The sequence below is a fragment of the Saimiri boliviensis genome, chromosome 11 (genome assembly GCF_048565385.1).
Source record: "Saimiri boliviensis isolate mSaiBol1 chromosome 11, mSaiBol1.pri, whole genome shotgun sequence".
Lineage (NCBI taxonomy): Eukaryota > Metazoa > Chordata > Mammalia > Primates > Cebidae > Saimiri > Saimiri boliviensis.
This window is the reverse complement of record NC_133459.1, coordinates 6,833,801-6,846,183: the sequence shown is the minus strand read 5'-3', so window position 1 is coordinate 6,846,183 and position 12,383 is coordinate 6,833,801. Positions and strand designations below refer to the sequence as shown.

The window sequence follows — 12,383 nt, the reverse complement described above, 5'->3', positions numbered from 1 at the left end:
TTTTTTTCCTCAGCCTTGTTTTCAGCATCGTTTTTCCTCGTGCAGTGGCGCGATCTTGGCTCGCTGCAACCTCCACCTCCCGAGTTCCAGAGATTCTTCCTTAGCCTCCCGAGTAGCTGGGATGACAGGCGTGCGCCAGTACGCCCGGCTCGTTTTTGTATTTTTAGTAGAGATGGGGTTTCGCCATGATGGCCAGGGTGGTCTCGAACTCCTGACCTCAGGTGATCCACCAGCCTTGGCCTCCCAAAGGGCTGGGATTACAGGCGTTGAACCACCGTGCCTGGCCGATACTTGTCTTTCTTTGCCTGGCTTGTTTCACTTCACGTAACGACCTCCAGTTCCATCAGTGTCGTTGCAAATAGGATTTGATTATTTTTTATGGCCGACTAGTATTGTGTACATTTTCTTTATCCGTTCATCCGTTGATGAACGCTTCGGTTGAGTCCATATTTTGGCTGTTGTGAACAGTGCTGCAATAAGCATGGGAGTGCAAATAACTCTTTGATGTACTGATGTCCATTCTGTTTTTGTTTTGTTTTTTAATAGACTCCATCTTGCTCTGTCACCCTGGCTGGAGTGCAGTGGCACCATCAGGGCTCACTGCAACCTCCGCCTGTGGGTTCAAACAGTTGTCATGCCTCAGCCTCCCAGGTAGCTGCGACTACAGGCGTGTGCCACCACACCTGGCTAAGTTTTGTATTTTTAGTAGAGACACGGTTTTACCATATTGGCTAGACTGCCTTGAACTCCTGATCCCAAGAGATCTGCCTGCCTCAGCCTCCCAAAGTGCTGGGATTATAGGCGTCAGCTATTGCTCCTAGCCCTTTCTTTCTTTTTGATATATACCCAGTAGTGGGAGTGCTGGAACATAATGGTAGTTCTGCTTTTCATCTTTTGAGGATTCCATGCAGTTTTCTATAGGGCTGCACTCATTTACGTGCTTGCCAACACTGTATGAGGTTCCTTCTTTCTCCACGTCCATGTCGACATGTTATTCCCTTTTTGATAAGAAAAAGGCATTTTAACTGGGGTGAGATGATAACTTGCTGTCTTTATTTGCATTTCTCCGATTCGTGTCTTGAATTCCTGACCTCGTGATCACTCGCCTCAGCCTCCCAAAGTGCTGGGATTACAGGCCTGAGCCACCGCGCCCGGCTCTGCTTTGTTTCTTTTTCTGTGCATACAGTTTTTAGTTTGATGTAATCCCATTTGTCTGTTTTTGCTTTTGTTATCTGTGCTTTGAGGTCTTTGCCCAGATCAATACCCTGGAACATTTCCCCAGTGTTTTCTTTCTCTTTTTTCTTTTTCTTTCTTTTTTTTTTTGAGACAGTGTCCGCCCAGGCTGGAGTGTAGTGATGTGATCTTGGCTCACTGCAACGACTATCTCCTGGGTTCAAGCGATTCTCCTGTCTCAGCCACCCAAGTAGCTGGGGTTACAGGCACCCATCATCATGCCCGGCTAATTATTGTATTTTAGTAGAGACAGGGATTCACCGTATTGGCTAGGCTGGTCTTGAACTCCTGACCTCAGGTGATCCACCCACCTTGGCCTCCCAAAGTGCTAGGCTTACAGGCATGAGCCACCATGCCTGGCCCCCCAGTGTTTTCTTCTAGTAGTTTGTTTATTTATTTTGAGATGGAGTCTCGCTCTGTTGCCCAGAGCTGGAGTGCAATGGTGCCATCTCAGCTTATTGCAACCTCCACCTCCCAGGGTCAAGCAGTTCTCCCGAGTAGATGGGATTATAAGCACCCGCCACCATGCCCAGCTAATTTTTGTATTTTTTAAAATTATATGATACTTTTAAGTTCTGGGGTACATGTGCCGCTCATGCAGGATTATAACATAGGTAATTTTTGTATTTTTGTAGAGATGGGGTTTCACTGTGTTGGCCAGGCTGGTCCTGAGCTCCTGGCCTCAGGTGATCTGCCTGCCTCTGCCTCCCAAAGTGCTGGGATTACAGGTGTGAGCCTCCACACCTGGCCTCTTCTAGCAGCTTCATAGTTTCAGGTCTTAGATTTAAGTCTTTGATCCATGTGGATTTAATTTTTGTATGTGGTGAGAGATAGGGGTCTAATTTCATTCTGCTTATTGTTTTCCAGTTTTTCCAGTACCATTTATTGAAGATGCTGTTTTTTCCCTCAGATTTTATTTTATTTATGTATTTTTACTAGTATATATTTTTTGAGACAGTGTCCCTCTGTTGCCCAGGCTGGAGTGCAGTGGTGTGATCTCAGCTCACTGCAACCTCTGCCTCCCAGCTTCAAGTGATTCTTGTGCCTCAGCCTCCTACATAGCTAGGAGTGCAGGGGTGCGCCACCCACCCACCCCCAGGTAATTTTTGTATTTTTAGTGGAGACAGGGTTTCATCACGTTGGCCAGGCTGGTCTCAAACTCCTGGCCTCAAGTGATCTGCCTGCTTCAGCTTCCCAAAGTGCCAAGATTACAGGCATGAGTCACCATGCCCCACCTCAAATTTTATTTTTACAAGTTTTTGAATACTGATACTTGATTTTTCAAAAATCAAGATGATAAGGATCACATTGAACACACATACCTGTTCCTATCCAGTTCCATGGCCGCTGCCTCACATTACTAGCTTCTTATGCATTCTTCCAGTATTTCTTTAGGCAAGCACAAGCATACAAATATATGCTATTACATATACTGTTATTTTCCCTTTCTCCTGTAAAAATGTAGATCATACAGATATAATAACAAAATAATCTGAAAAATAAAGTTCTTTTTGCTATGGAAAGATCTTTTAAGATATTCTCGTGTGTGTGTCAGTGACTGGGTGGGCTAAATGCAGAAATATATATATACACGCTATAGAATCTACATTTTATATATGTATATGTGTATATATATGTGTATGTATATGTGTATATATGTGTATATATATGTATATGTGTATGTATATATTTCTGCATTTCCCCCACCCAATCACTCACACACTTAAATGAGTATCTTGGGAGATCTCTCCATAGCAAAAAGAACTTCATTTTCTTTATGTTTCAGGTTATTTTCAGATAGTATGCCATCGTGGACATGTTCTATAGTTTATTTGCTGGTGCCCCATTGATACGACAAGTTATTTCCAGTTGTATAGTGTAGACAGAGTTGGATTGAATAACCTTACATATAGGTCCTGCTTGTGCAAGTCTAATTGGAGGGTAAATTCCCAGAAGTGAGAAGTACATTTAAGCAATTCCATACGAGTGGAACCACTCAACATTATCACCAATAATAAGAGATCAAACAGTATTTTAAATACATCAGTATTTTTGTTGTTGTTTAGAGTTTCACTTTGTCGCCTAGGCTGGAGTGCAGTGGTGCAATCTTGGCTCACTGAAACCTCCAACTCCCAGGTTCAAGTGACTTTCGTGCCTCAACCTCCCGAATAGCTGGGATTACAGGCATGCACCACCACATCCAGCTAATTTTTGTATTTTTAGTCAAAATGGGGTTTCACCATGTTGGCCAGGCTGGTTTCAAACTCCTGACCTCAAATGATCTGCCTACCTCGGCCTCCCACAGTGCTGGGATTACAAGTGTGAGCCACAGCACCCGCCTAAATACATCAGTGTTTTTAAGGTTCGTATTTAGATATTAAAATCGTGTTTTTCTTCTTTCCTTTTTTTTTAATTAAAAAATTATACTTTAAAAGAATTTTTTTTTTTTTTTAGTAAAAATGGGGTTTCACCATGTTGGCCAGGCTGGTCTTGAACACCTGACCTCAGGTAATCCAGCCACCTCAGCCTCCCAAAGTGCTAGGATTACAGGCATGAGCCACCACGCCCAGCTGCTTCTTTCTTCTTCTTTGTTGTTGTTGTTGAGACAGTCTCGCTCTGTCACCCAGGCTGAAGTGCAGTGGTGCAATCTCGGCTCACTGCAACCTCCATCTCCCAGGTTCAAGAGATTCTCATGCCTCAGCCTCCCAAGTAGCTGGGATTACAGGTAGGTGCCACCACCCAAGTAATTTTTGTATTTTTATTTGAGATGGGATTTCACCATGTTGGCCAGGTTGGTCTTGAACTCCTGACTTTAAGTGATCTGCCCACCTTGGCCTCCCAAAGTGCTTGTGTTACAAGCATGAGCCACCGCGCCTTGCCACATTTATTTTCAAGAAATAAATTTTTTGTTTGTTTACAAAGCACTTTGGTATATTTCATATGATTCTTACAATGGTGGTGAGTGTGTTTTTTATTTTATTTAATTTTAAAAATTGGAGCTGAGCAAGGTGGCTCATGCCAACACTGTGGGAGGCCAGGGTGGGAGGACTGCTTGAGCCAAGGAGTTCAGGACTAGCCTGGGCAACATGGCAAGACGCTGTCTTTACAAAAAATTTAAAAAATTAGACGCCTGTGGTCCCAGCTCCTTGAGAGGCTGAGGTGGGGTAACTGCTTGAGCCCAGGAGGTCAAGACTGCAGTGAGTCATGATCTTATGCCACTACACTCCAGCCTGCTCAACAGAGACCGTGTCTAAAAAAAAAAAAAAAAAAAAAAAAATTGTGAATAGAGTCATTTATGACCACTGAATTTGTGCAAAAGTTTGAAATGTCTTTAATCATAGGACATTTAAGAAGAAACTTTCACAAGTTCTGGAATGACTTCACTTTTGGCTATTTGCAAAGGAAGGAATGTGGAAAACAGGAATGACAAAGAGAGGAGAAGCAAGTGGTCAGATGTTTGCTTCTAGAACCAAGGAGGGAAGGAAAACCAAAAGAACAAAAGAACACAGGTTGTTTGGATCCAGTCCCATTGTAAACTTTTCTTTTTTTTTTTTTTTTTTTTTGAGACGAAGTCTCACTCTGTTGCCCAGGCTGTAGTGTGGTGGTGTGATCTTAGCTCACTGCAACCTCTACCTCCAAAGTTCTAGTGATTCTCCTGCCTCAGCCTCCCGAGTAGTTGGGGTTACAGGCATATGACACCATACCCAGCTAAATTTTTTGCATTTTTATTAGAGACAGGGTTTCACCACATTGGCCAGGCTGGTGATCCATCAGCCTTGGCCTCCCAAAGTGCTGGGATTACAGGTGTGAGCCACTACGCCTGGTCACCAATGGTAAACTCCTAAAAGGAGTCAACAGTGCTCCTGCTTCTGGTCTGCTACAGCATGAGACAACCACAACAGTGTAAAAATGACAGATGTTTCAGCAGTGAAAGCAAGAGAGAATGAACTAGAGTTAACAATCCTGAGACATGAGCATCACCGTCAAGACCTGAAATGGACCAGAGTCAGCATTATTTCTTACAAAGTGAATACACTGCACAGTTTTTTAAAAGTCAAGTATTGGCCGGGCATGTGACTCACACCTGTTATCCCAGCACTTTGGGAGGCTGAGGCAGGTGGATCACCTGAGATCAGGAGTTTGAGACCAGCCTAGTCAACATGGCGAAACCCTGTCTCTACTAAAAAATACAAAAATTAGCTGCTCGAATTGGCAGGCGCCTGTAATCACAGATACTCAGGAGGCTGAGGCAGGAGAATCGCTTGAACCAGGAAGGTGGAGGTTGCAGTAAGCTGAGATTGCACCATTGCACATCAGCAATCTCTTGCTCTGGGAGACAGAGCAATATTCCATCTCAAAAAAACAAACAAGTACTACTTGTGGCAGATTGGATTAGTTTTCAAAAATAGTCACTACCTTTCTACCTTTATGGGTGGTGTCTACTTCCTGTTCCTTGATTTTGGGTTTGGCCTTGTTTTGGTCCATGGAATGTTAACAGACACCTGACCAAAGCCTTGAAAAGTCTGACCTGATGATTAGGTTGCGCTCTTCTGCTGCTGAATTGCAGGAGGAAGAGCTTTCCTCAGGCAAGCTGCTGCTGTTCCCTCAACCTGGGTTTCAGAATGAACATGTCGAACAGAGCAGCCCCAGCCAACCTGCACAACTAACAACCTGAAGCAGAGTCACTACAACCTGATGGGGACTGTAGCAGCCAGGTTTTGCTACAGAGCAGTAGTTCACCCATGCAGCAGCAGCCCTCTGACTCAGTCATTCCCCTCAACCCTGCTCCCCAGAAGCAAATATTTTCAAGTCTTTAATTCTTTTGGTAGTTAGCTCAGTATTTTAAAATAGTATGTTAATATTTTCTTATTTATCAGCTTTAGACCTTATATATTGACTTCCTGGCAGGTGTTACCATTTTTCTTCCACGGATGTGAAGACTGAGGTCCAGAACGGTGAAATGACTGTACAAGGTCCTGCAGTCTTGGTCAAATTCAGATATTCGGATGCTAACTTTCACACTCTACCCACCATATACTGTAAGTATTAAAACTCAGTTACACTCAAGACACTCTATAGTTCATGCATATTTCTCAGAACACATTTATAGGACAAAACCAAGAAATTAAAACTATTTACCAAAAAATATTGCTGTAGTACTGACGACGAAGACACTTCCTAGTTGAGTCTCCAATTTCCAGGCAGAACCACCCCATCCTACCCACTACCTCTTTAACTCAGCATTTGACAACTCTATGCATTGCAGGAGGTATGAATGAAGAAACTGCCAGTTTTATTTCTTTTTTTAGAGACGGGGCCTGGCTATGTTGCCCAGGTTGGTCTCCACCTCCTGGGCTTAAGGGATCCTCCTGCCTCAGCCTCCCAAGTAGCTAGGACTACAGGCATAAGCAACCGTGCCTGGCCAAAAACTCCGTTTTCAAGGAACGTGGCTTCTCGTAGCAGTTGCAACTTTTAATGCTGAAATACTGTTCTTCCTGTGGAGGTCACAAAGCAATCACAGAGAAATAATGTTGACAGTGTTAGTAATAGCCACCCATGGCCATCTGGCCATCGTTCCAGAAACACAACTCCGCTCATAATTAACCTGGTCTTAGCGGCAAAAAACAAACCAACCAACCCAAAATAAAAAAACAAAACTGCTGCTAAGTTATTATTGTTTTTCCATGGGTCACTCTTCCATTTGGTATCTCATCTTAAGTAAACACTCTAAAATAAATCATTCCCTATATTTCATCTCGGGAGAGTGCATCATTCTAGCATTTTGCCTTTTGTTTAGTTATTTATCGTGTCTTCCCGGAGTCCCGAGAGCGCCGGGAGAACCTTCCTGTCTTGGCTGTCGCTGAATCCTCAGCATCTATTACAGCCCCTGGCACACAGCAGGTGCTAACCAGATGTCATCCCGCTTTCACCCTGTTATTTGACAGCCTTCTTGGTTGCTATAAATATTTTACATGTGCAGAACTCTACAGTTTACAATGTGATTTCAACCAATTTCTTATTCCTATTTTAATCTTATTTCTCACGTCCAATTAATCTCACCAGACAACTACAAAATGAATTAGAGGAGGAATTTAAACTGTAGTTATTGGGCATAAGGAAGGCCTCTGGGGCACCGAATAAACGTAGTTGAACGTTCACCACCCCATAAAGGCCGGGTTCAGGCACGCTCTAGAGAGGTCCGGTAGAAACGGCGAATTTCCCCTCTGGAGCCCCCAAAAGGTTAGGTCTGCAAGACCGAAGAAGCGTAGGCGCGCCCTGACATTTGAGGCGACACTGGCGCAAGGGGGGAAATTCTGACGCCAACGTCTGTGAGGGGCCCCGGGAACGGCATCGCTTCTGCGCCCACCGGTGTGAAAAGCCCCCCGGCGTGGGCCGGCAGACACAACTCCCACGGCGAGCGCCGGAAACTGGGCGGCTGACCCGCATGACGTAGGTTCACTTCCGGCGGCCGCAGCACGTGACTCCCAGGATTGGCCGAGCCAGGTCGCAGGGGGCGGGACGGTCGCGTGTTCCCAGCGACTCGCGCGGTCGCGTCGGAGCTTGCCGGGGCCAGACCAGACGCAAATACGCAGGGTGCTGCTGGCGAGGCCTGAGCGAAACAGCCCCGAAAGGTCACTTCCTTCAGAGCGTCGCTTCTGGGTCTCTGCGCCCTGGAGCCGCTGTGCCGCAGCCACCTCGCCGACTCTGAGGTGGGTGCGGTCTGCGGGATGCGGGGCGGAAGGTCGAGACCTTGGCACCTGCTGCTCCCATGTTCGTCCTAGTGACCGCAGCCCACAGTTTCGCTGTTCCCATCCCGGGACCCTTGGTATCCTGAGGAATCGGATGCAGTCTCTGATGTTTTAACCACCTCGTTGGTGGCTCATTGGAAAATCTTCAAAGCCCAGTGTGGAAGCAAGTCTGTGGCTTGCACAGGGTTTTCTGTTTCTGTTTCTCTTGAGTTATTTTTTTTTTTTTTTTTTTTTTTTTTTTGAGACAGAGTTTCGCTCTTGTTACCCAGGCTGGAGTGCAATGGCGCGATCTCGGCTCACCGCAACCTCCGCCTCCCGGGTTCAGGCAGTTCTCCTGCCTCAGCCTCCTGAGTAGCTGGGATTACAGGCATGCGCCACGATGCCCAGCTAATTTTTTTTTGTAATTTTAGTAGAGACGGGGTTTCACCATGTTGACCAGGATGGTCTCGATCTCTTGACCTCGTGATCCGCCCGCCTCGGCCTCCCAAAGTGCTGGGATTACAGGCTTGAGCCACCGCGCCCGGCTTCTCTTGGGTTATTTATGGAAAACACTTATTGTCATGCCTTCCATGGCATGTTATTTCTTTTCTTTTCTTTCGGAGAAGCAGAGACGGGGTCATGCTATGTTGCCGAGGCTGATATCGAACTCCTGGGCTAAAGTGATCCGCCCGCCTTGGCCTCCCAAAGTTTTGGGATCACAGGCATGAGCCACCGCCCCCAGCCATTATCTTATTTCTTGAAGTAAGAGTAAGATTCCATTACTTAGGGTTTCAGTTACGAGTTATCAAAAAGCCTTTAAGATAACTTACTTGCAAAATGTGAATAGCAATGCCTGCCCAGAGGTTAGTGAGGACATAGTGAGGTCTTGCATAAAACACCAAGCTCAGAGTGCCTTAATATTTCCTGTAGTAATTCTGTAATTGTTTCCATAAGGCTTTCAAATTCCAATACTTTGGAAACATACAGTGATCAAGGAGTTACACCAGTATTTCTCTCAATGGGCAAGGCAAAATCCATATCCACCCAGCGGTAGACCCTTGAATCTGGCAAAACTTTCCTGGCCGACTCCCTGCCCCCTATCCTTTATTGTATTCTGGAGATCCCTTCCTTTTCTGGAGGCCTACTTACTCTGGAGGTTGTTAGAGCAGTGAGAATTATATTCTGGTGATTGTTCCTATGTCTGTAGTTGTGTAAATCTGAACTTGCCAGTTACTACTAGGTAGGAGATTCAGAGTTTGAATCCTGCCGCAATGTGCTTCAACAAATCCCTTCTTCCTTATCTTCCACATTTGTATGTCTTCTGCTCCCTCACTCAGTTACTGTTCTGGGAACTTTCTGGAACCTTTCTTCCTTCATGCTTTGGCATAAGCATTTCCTTCTGCTGGGAATACCTCTACTTCTGTATCAGGCTTTTTTTTTTTTTTTTTTTTTTTTTTTTTCTTTTTTTCAGATGAAGTCTGGCTCTGTTGCCCAGGCTGGAGTGCAGTGGTGTGATCTCGGCTCACTGCAAACTCCACCTACTGGGTTCAAGCAGATTCTCTGCCTCAGCCTCCCCAGTAGCTGGGATTACAGTCGCCTGCCACCACGCCTGGTTAATTTTTGTATTTTTAGTAGAGATGGGGTTTTGCCATCTTGGCCAGGCTGGTCTTGAACTCCTGGTGGATCCAGGTGGATCCTGGCGTGATCCACTCTCGGCCTTCCAAAGCGCTGAGATTACAGGCATGAGGCACCACACCCGGCCTATATTAGCCTTTCAATGGATTACTCATCCTGCAAAACCCAGTTATGGTGCCAGTCCCTCCAGGAAACTTTCTCCATTACCATAGCACTTTGCCCTCCTATTACAGAATCTGTAGGGCTGTGTGCTCTTATCTTAGTTATTTGTGTAACTTCTTCCTTCCATTTAAGGCTGGGAAAACTGTTGGGATGGCACCTTATCTGTATATACCTCACAAGACAGTAAAACTAATTCCAGAAGTATTTATGGAGCGCTTGTCGTGTGCTCTCAGGAGTACTCTGGGTGCCAGAGGATGCAGCAGTGAACAGTGTCCCCTTTCATGGAGCTTATGTTCCATGGGGAAAAACAGACAGCAAACAAAAGCACAAATAAATATGTGTGCTAAGTGGTGGTATATACTATGAAGGAAAACAAAGGAGGGAGAAAGGACAGAGAATAATTTGGAAGGAGGAGTACTTTTTTAGACACTGGTCAAAGAATGCTTTTTCTGAGGAGAAAACCCAAATAAGATGAGGGAATGGCCAGGCGAGGTAGCTCAAGCCTTTAATCTCAGCACTTTGGGAGGCCAAGGTGGGCGGATCACCTGAAGTCAGGAGCTCGAGACCAGCCTGGCCAACATGGCGAAATCCCATCTCTACTAAAAATCTAAAAATTAGCCGGGTGTCATGGCAGCTGTCTGTAATTCCAGCTACTCAGGAGGCTGAGGTGGGAGAATCTCTTGAACTTGGCAAGTGGAGGTTGTAGTGAGCCGAGATGATGCCACTGCACTCCAGCCTGGGAGACTGAGCAAGACGTCATCTCAAAAATAAATAAAAATTACAAATTGTTTTTAAAAAACAAGAAAGTCAAACTAGAGGGGAGTGGTAGGATACAAAGTAGAAGTAAACGGGTTAGAAAGGTAGAAAATGTGCAGATTTGCATTACGCATTCGATAAATGCTTATTGAATTTACTGAATTGGTAAGGGACAGCGATTCAATGATGATAATAATGAAATTTGGGAATTGCTTGAGGTTGGGTGCAACAGGCTCTGTAGGCATATATATGTAATATTTACAGCTTACACCCAGGTACAGTGGAACTTTATTTAGTGTGGTGATACTTAACTGAAAAAAAAAAGTCTTATGAAAACCAATGGTTTATGCAACAATCTTCCATTATAATGGAAACCCAGAAGAACAGGAGACGGATTTTGTCAAGAACGACTTATGAGTGGAATTATTTGGTAGATAATGCCGGTCACCATTAAAAAGTTCAGAAGGGACAAAATCTGCCTCCTGGTATTGCCTTGCTTTTTATTTGTTGACTAAGAACTCTTGAATGTTAATTGGTAGTAGTTGAGATGAATTTGTGTATTCCTTAATTTTAATAGTACTTTACTTCCCAAGGGTAAGGTGAATGGTAGGGACTGGGAGCTAGTACCCCACAGCCAGAAATTGGCCTTCAGTACAAAGTCATGTTACTTCAGGATAATGTTGCCTTTTGGGGTGATACTGCTTTGATCACAGCTGTCACTTGCAGCACAAAGAATAGTTTTCCCCTTAATGGCATGTGGCAACTATCTCTCTCCATCTGAATTTTAAAATACAGAGCACTGTTGACAATGGTTTTTGATGACATGCTCTTTCTTATTTTAAGCTAATCTAACTTCTTCCAAAAAGTGTCTACTATGAGGCTATCAATTCTGCTCTTCATCACATGTCCCAAAGTTTAAATTGATCGTCATTTTCGTGGTAGTCATTCATGTAGATTAGCTCTAATGTGGTTTCTAACTCAGATCGAAAACCAGTGGATTGAGTCTACCCTTGGTTGCTGAGTCAACACATCTTTTTATTGATTCATAGGAATGCACCATTACAGTTAGCTCCTGTGTTAGTCATACCTCTTGGCCAGATGTTAAGGTAGCTTTGGAATGAGACAATGTCAGTTCTACCCCTGGCGTTTCCATTCCTTAAATGTGGCAGTATGGTGTGGTGGGAGTGCGTGTTCTTGCTCTCTGAGTCCAGCCTGTCTGGAGTTAAGCCCAGCTCTGTCCCATGCTAGCTAAGTGATCTTGAACAAATGACTTAGCTCTCATGCCTCAGGTTCCCCATCTATAAAATGGGGTAGGGGGGATCACAGAACCTGTGTACTTCACAGGATTACTGTGAGGATTAAATGAATTCATATAGTTAAAGCTAGAACACTGGCCTGGAGTAAACCCTCAAATGCTGACCTTAATCTTTGTCTCAGTAATTCAACTCCCCTGGCTTCTGTTTCTTGACATTAGAATAGTAACAGTAATTCTTACCTCACTGAGTTTCTGCATTGCAGATGTTATGCTCAATGTGTTTGTGTGTGTGTGTGTGTGTGTGTGTGTGTGTGTGTGTGTGTGTGTGTTCGTTGCCCAGGCTGAAGTGCAGTGGTGTTATTTCAGCTCACTGTACCCTCCACTTCCTGGGTTCAAGTGATTCTCCTGCCTCAGCCTCCCGAGTAGCTGGGACTACAGGCGCACACCACCATGCCCAGCTAATTTTTGTATTTTCAGTAGAGATGAGATTTCACCATGTTGGCCAGGCTGGTCTCAAACTCCTGACCTCAGGTGATCTGCTCACCTTGGCCTCCTAAAGTTCTGGGATTGCAAGCCTGAGCCACCGTGCCCAACCTATGCTAAATAATTTTAAG

The 12,383-nt window shown here is 44.7% G+C and overlaps 1 protein-coding gene across 2 annotated transcripts in view; it reads left to right on the top strand.

The window, feature by feature from the left end:
* Nucleotides 1–7,754: 7,754 nt before the first annotated feature.
* TNFRSF9 (TNF receptor superfamily member 9) overlaps nt 7,755–12,383 on the top strand; it is a 34,181-nt gene continuing 29,552 nt past the window's right edge. For both annotated transcript variants that reach the window (XM_010350266.2, XM_074380004.1), the window contains exon 1: nt 7,755–7,943. The gene's annotated coding sequence lies outside the window, so the exon portion shown is untranslated. The remainder of the gene's footprint in view (nt 7,944–12,383) is intronic.